The sequence below is a fragment of the Lampetra fluviatilis genome, chromosome 2 (genome assembly GCF_964198595.1).
Source record: "Lampetra fluviatilis chromosome 2, kcLamFluv1.1, whole genome shotgun sequence".
Taxonomy (NCBI): domain Eukaryota; kingdom Metazoa; phylum Chordata; class Hyperoartia; order Petromyzontiformes; family Petromyzontidae; genus Lampetra; species Lampetra fluviatilis.
Genome location: NC_136276.1, coordinates 6,977,911 through 6,985,044, shown reverse-complemented (window position 1 = coordinate 6,985,044; position 7,134 = coordinate 6,977,911).

Below are 7,134 nucleotides of genomic sequence, written 5' to 3'. Positions count from 1 at the left end.
GCCCAGCGGCAGCGTTTCGCGGTTCGATTTCCGGCAGGCCGCCCTGGTCATAACTGCGGGTGTACCAGCAGTGAGATACGTGCCGTCAGCTTCCCAGTGGACGCGAAAGATGCCCTGGATGCCATTCGAAACGAGTGGGCCATTATGTGCCAGCGCCATGGTCCAGATTAATAGAATTCGACAAGTGACCCGCAAATTACTCAATTGGTATTATACACACAGATTAATGTTTGAATGTGCTGAAGTCAGCTTGTGCCCACAGGGGAATGGCGTTTCAAACGTTTGAGATTTGGTTCACGTCGCTTACCACGTGATAAGCGCTCTCGGGCGCCTTCGCTTAAAAGGCGCTACAGTATATCAAAAACAAATTAATATTCTAATCAGATGTAGCGAGATCTAAGAGATAGGAATACAAAAACATTGCATTGTGAGACGGGAGAAGAACGATGCAGACAAAGACATAATTTTGCATTTGAATGTAAATTAACTCGTCGTTTCTGATAAATTGAGCTGATATTTAATGCGTCCCTGTGTTTTAACTTGCTCTGCTTATGGCTGGCGGTGCCCAAGTTCCGATGAAATCTCCTCGGTTTTTTTCTGTAAATTCCCACTCCTGTGACCAAATTAACCACAAAACCTCCGAGAGTATTTATAGAGTGTCAGGTAATTTTCCACAGTGTTTATTTATTCAAATAAACTTTCCTTTCCGAGACGTGCCAATGTGCCAGATTTAACTTAGGCGAAAGAAGAAAAAAAACATTCCATGATATTTTGACGAGAGGCAACTAGATTTTATTGTATTAATGAAACAGGCAGTCACAGTGCTAAGCGGTAAACCGTTGTCGAGTTACAGACACTGCTGTTTCATTCGTGCATTATTTTACAATACATTTACAGCCCTTTATCAATCCACTGCTGGATGCCGTATTGGTTGAGGCGTTGTTTCACCATACTTCACCTCGCTGGTCAGTGAGGGTTGGAAATCAGAGAATGGTCTCAGACTAATATTATTGTAATGTTGTTTTCGCCTTGTGAATGATATTCAAGCGCCATCTGCCGGGGTATCGTTTAAATGCTCCCCCCGTGTTTTTGCTGGATTTGGCTAAATATCCTCTTGGGCCTTTTGGTAAAGTCACGTAAATAAAAAATAATAGATCACGACGTTTCGATCGCAACACAAGCAATCGTCTTCAGGTGAGAGTGAAGAAATACATAAAAAGCATGGTCATGAATCATGCTAGAGTCCTGGTACTGTATTCTCCAGATTATAAGACCCTCCCCACTTATTTTAAATAAAAAAAATTGGGAGCGCATATTATAATCCGGTAGGTGTGTGTGTGTGTGTGACCAGGTTTGTACATAAAGAGTTATTGACACTGGGCGTTTACGGGTTGCGTCTTACTTTCCGGAACGAATTCTCTAAGTACATTGCTGTACGGTAACTGTGTTCGATGTGACTGCAGAGCTTAATATCTGTTGGATCTGTTACCCAGAAAATATGAATTCACACGGCACATCACATCGAGCATCCATCGCGCGTGGCTACCAGTCGCACGCCGACTCCAGGCTACAAGCGACACGGAAGATAATCGTTGAAAAATGTAACCCTGCTATTTCGGTAAACCACGTCTAGCAGTACAAATGTGTAGACCAACCAGTTAGTTCCCGTGTGGTGCGGTAAAGTGTGGGAACTCGCGCCTATTCCAGGAAGTCGGACCAGCGTGGTAGAGTAGACCAACATACTCTGAAGAGCGGTTCTCTAGTCTCGAGAAGCCCGCAGTTGGAGGCCTTTCGCGTGCATCTGCGTGAAGCAAACTATTGTCGCGTGGTTGCACCATTGCCTTTTAATTTACCTGTGCCATTGTACGCATGTATGCTGGACTTCTTTCGCACCGTACGTAGCCAACCGCGCTAATTGGTGGTGCGGGGGAAGGACGACAAACTAATGAACACGAGCCCGTAGATGCAACGTTGTTGTTTTTTCTTCTTGGTTCTTTCGGTAAAGTCACGTAGAATGGAAATAATAAAATAATAAAAATAAAACATAATAAAATAATTCTCACGACGTTTCGGCCACAACGCAAGCAGCCGTCATCAGGTGAAGAACAGGTCTGTCGAGAAGACAGAGTCTGAATGTTGTTGTTGTTGCCGATGTGTAGCCGTTAGGGGTTCGTGGTTTGGGATCAGCGAAGAGCAAAAAAATACTTTCTGGGGATCAAGGGAGCGGTTCCCAGAGCAAGAGAGGGGGGGAGGTGAATTCCACTGACTGGATTCCCGGAATCTCCCGTTCCAGTCCGACACGGGACCCACGTGTCTCCCCAGCCCGATTCACGTTCCTCCTCCACTTGGCGGGCAGACGGGGTCAGATTCCACGGAGTCTTCAGCCTCCCCGCGCCCTAAGCCCCGCAGCTGACATCCCGTGCAGTTGTGGTGCAGGCGCCCGGAATTTTCCCGTGGGTAGAATTTTCCTGTTTTGAAGATTTTTTTTTTATTCTTTCCACAAGCGACACCATTCACCTCCCACACGCACTCACACACAGCAGAACGCGCATGCTCCTCTCTTCCTACGCGCCAACTCACCCATGCAGGCACACCGACGCATTTCTCGTCAGCCCCTCCTCACCTCAATATTCTAAGAGCAAGTGTTGGATGAGTGTTGGCAACTACTAAAAGTTGAAAGTCGCCAAACAAACTTTAAACAGTCGCGAGGGAAACCTTTTAAAGTCGTCAAACGTCACTAGACAATTTATCAAATATTAAACTGATACTGAATCCTTAATGCGTCCATGGAATCGCTCCTAAATCTGCATCATGTGATCGCCCAAGACATTCGCTAGATTTGTGGATAGTCGCTTTGAGAAATTTTAGACGCAACGGAAATCCAAAAAGTTGTTAAATACAGAGACAAACTCGCTTGAGTTGGCAACATGAGTGCTGTTGGCGAGCACATAATAAACCTCGAGATATGACCATCACACACGCATTTGCTCATTGTGATGTTGAAACACCGCAACCCAGCATACATCTTGGCATGCGTTCACGTTGGAGGCCAGGAACAGGTTGAGATAAAACATCAGTTACAACTATTGGTGGTCGAGGAGACAACAAGGATACGTGATCTCTCATGAACGCATGCAATCGACATTCCCAATCTACCGTTCGTGTATCATCAACCGTGGTCAATCGACTGCTGGATGAATGCATCCCCATGCCGCAAGCCATCTGTCACGATCCTGTCACCTTGCTGATCCGTCCATATTGGACATCTGTGAAGAAAAGCTTCGTACCTCGTCGGATTCCTCCAGGATAAATAAAGATTCAGATTTTGTTTTTTAAAATGTCAGCTAGCACGTGCACACGAGCTGATTTCATCGTTCCTATTCCTGCAGCCCAAATCCTGGGCTGCCATTAATTAAACCTAGGTCTGCTGCAGGTAGAAAGTTATTCGAAACGATGGAATTATTTTTTTGCATAACACAGTCAAATAATGTGTTTTTTTGGGCTAGATCGCATCAATTTAAATGTGTCGTTAAACCCGCCACCACCCGACACAGCTAATTAGTAAGGTTTGTCACGTAAACAGAACATGCCAATTCGTTACCAATACAGCACACCAGTGTGTTGGAGAGCAAATCCACAACATTTACAATCTGAGTACGACGTTTCGCCAGTAATTACAACTAGCATCATCAGGCGGACAGCCGGATTTGTAAAATAGTATTGTAAAACAAGTGGCTCACGTGCCCGACTACAGCAGTGAGTAGCACGTGTGGACACCACGTGGATTTATAGGGGCGTGTGTATTCGTTGAGCGTGATCAAAGCTATCGCCCATCCGTGATCACAGCCACCACGATTCGCGCTCTCGACAACAGTTTAACAATTTTAACAAACAATTTGGTGACGCTGCGTTAGCAGTAGATGCACGGGCACAAATAACAAACAAAAATCTCAACATTTTTCAACTCAATTTAAACTTAGTTAATAGGCGACGTGTCAGGCAATGTTCAAGTTTTACCCAGCCTGCAATTGAGAGTGAGACAAGAGTCGCCCAGGCAGAGTTTAAAGCGTAACTTATTTATTCCAAGTTCAACATCCCACCCAGTGCAGGAGGGAGTAAGAGGCCGTACGCTTTGCTCAAGCGCAGTTCCCAGCTGTGATTCGTAAATTATGGCGATCGGGACAAGGCCTGTGATTTCGAGAGGACAAGTCGTACTATTGGCATCTGGGAGTGAACCACATTATTCCCGATTATCTGTGGTGTGGAGTGTTTGGTTTCGTGTCGCGTGTTTTTGGTTGGGTCTCGTTGCGTTCTTAAATTGTTTTGTGGTTGCGAAATTAGGAATGCCCCCCTCCCCCTTTTTGTGGGATTGGGGTTTGCCTGAGTGGGATGGTTCGGCTTACGGGGTCTGATGAGTGGCCGGCCCCCATTTGAAGGACGAGTTTGCGGGCTCAGACGGACCCTCCGTCACAGATGGATAACATACAAAGCTACACCAACTCAGGCAGTCTGTCATCCACTGCAGAGGTGAACATATCAAACGACATTTGGATCTCTGTAACGTCCCTATAAAAGTTTTCCCATCTCATCATGTTCAGTGAGATTGACAAACAAAACATATTTCCCATTAAATCCCTCTCCCTCTCTCTCTGTCAGAAATTGTTCCCGTCTCATTCAGTCCAGTCCGGTCAGAATGTTCCCGTCCCGTGCGTGAGCTTTTTAGAATGCGCGTGCAGAGTGAGATTGAGATAGGCACCAGCATAGCAATAATAATTAATGATTCAATAAAATGTCAGAGCAGATTTTGACATTGAACAAAATATTTGTGTCGAAGAGGAAATCAAGCACGAAGGATCTGCGTTGGCAATGTTGTAGAAGCACAACTCAAAACCAAAGAACATTTCTTAACATTGCGGAGTAACAGAGAATATGATACAGATTGACTTTTCGGACAATGGTCATTTTTCGGATGGGCTCACTTATAATTTATTATTGACATTTGGAAATGTATTTCCATTGGTAGTTACGTTCCTTCAGTTCTAATTTACTAACTCTTTCCAATTAAAGAACATCGGCCTTGTGTCAAAGGGTTGTTAAAACTTGGAGAGGAAAACAGGCACTAAAAGGTAATATGCCCCACCCCTTTCCCTCCAGATGAGGTCATTACGTGGTACGTAATCTTGGGATTTCGTTTGTCTCGCCATGTGACGTCATCTCATGCGGTTTGAAACGTACCATCACTAAATATATACGACGAAACACATTGAAAAGCTTTACAGAACCCATGCATACGCATAATATTTCTCCTTTGTATGCACGTTTAAGTTTTGTTGGCTTTGGTTGTTAATCAATATAATCATTGAAAGTTTAATTATCTCGCAACTTTGAAATATGCAAGTTTTATCTAAGCCACAGTGTAAACTTTAATCGCCGGTCTGTAATTCAGCCCATCTCCTTGAAAATAGTCATTGACCTAAACGTTAGACTATCATCTATTTTTTAAAACTTATAAGCCAGTGTCAATCGTAATTTTCTTCCTTGCGTTCCCATTGGCTCAATTTCCATACTTTGGCTCCTAAAACGTACGTATTTAAAGGTCCCGTTCATGTGAACAACTTTTCATTCCCTTCCGTTCCAATGTCTGTTTATTACCATTCCTCGAGGATTCCCACAGGGTCGGCGGGTTGTTCCGTGATAATATCCCTAACCTCCATACTTCACCACTGCCTGTCCACCCTCTGGAGCAGTCATTAGCTCCCACACCCACGTACCTCCCCCGCCCCTTAAGTAGTTGAATGGGCCGTTAGGTATGTAATGATTTTTAAATCTCGAGGATCTCCATTCCATTAGTTTCTACTTCGTTTATTCTCTATTTTGTTGGTTTAACGGTTTATTTGATTTGTTACACGGATGATTCCGTTTCGCCAGTTTTTCTCGGATATTTTAGAAGGGAGATCCATGGTGCTGAGTACAGCATCAACAAAAACAAAACCATCAATACTGTATTCCAAAGAGCGAATGCAGCACCCATAAAAAAAAAATATTGCGCAACTAACCAATGAGGCGCAATATTTAACGGTCGTAAACGAAACACACGCGAATATTAAAATAGACAGCGCCAGATACAAAAAGTTAGGTGCATGTGAAAGTGAACAAGGTGTTTTGGTGTAACAGGGACATACATCGGGGGAGTGAAGGGAGGGAACCAAGCTGGAGATAAGCGGTAATGGTATTTCAGAAACGTTGAGCACCCAAGTTTTATGGTTATAAATAAGGAATAACTTCTGAGGCTTTGGCAGGGAGTTACCAAGCCACCAATTGGTCCGTGCAATGGCAATTGGGGACTTGTTGAGGATCTTTAGAATAAAGATAGCTCAGTGATGGTCTCTCCGGATATCTTGTCTTGGTGTGGTCTGGGACTGCTTTGTTGTTTTGCTGCCTTGCCCAAGCTTGCATTTGGTGTAAAAAAAATTGGGAGTAATGTATGCAATTTGTTCATTATTGATAATTTCCTTATTTATTTGAGTGACTTGCTTACCTTATCTCTATTTTGCAATCCTATCGTTGTTTTGTATTGTTCGTTGTAACTTGTCGATCTGCCCCTACTGGATCTGCGAAAAAGAGCTTCATAGCTTATCGGATTCCTCCAGGATAAAGATTCTGATTCTGAGTTAATATAAGGTTGCAATGACGAGTGATATAGTGTGCGACATGCAGATCTGTCTAGAGCTGAGCTCCGGAAAACGTTTCCTTATCTCAGAGTTGGAAGGGGGGGCGGCGGTGCCCCGAAAATATTCCATAATAAATGAATTATTTCCTAAATGAATTTTGTATCATCTTCATCGTCGGTAATTGTCTATCCAATTCTGGCCATACATTTCATTGATATATATTCATAATATATCCATAAGTAATCGATTCTCACGATACACTTCTAATCGTGTACGGTATAAGTACTGTACCGCATCGCGTTGAGTTGTGATCGATGTGAGTGTAATTATAAAGCGACAAATCAGTCATTGCCGAGTAGCAGAAAGCGAGCTTGGAGCCACGCCCCGCCCAGTGTCTGACCACGCCCCCTCCGTGTCGACGCCACGCCCCCATACCCACTCTGCCCGCCCCCATCCCCACTCT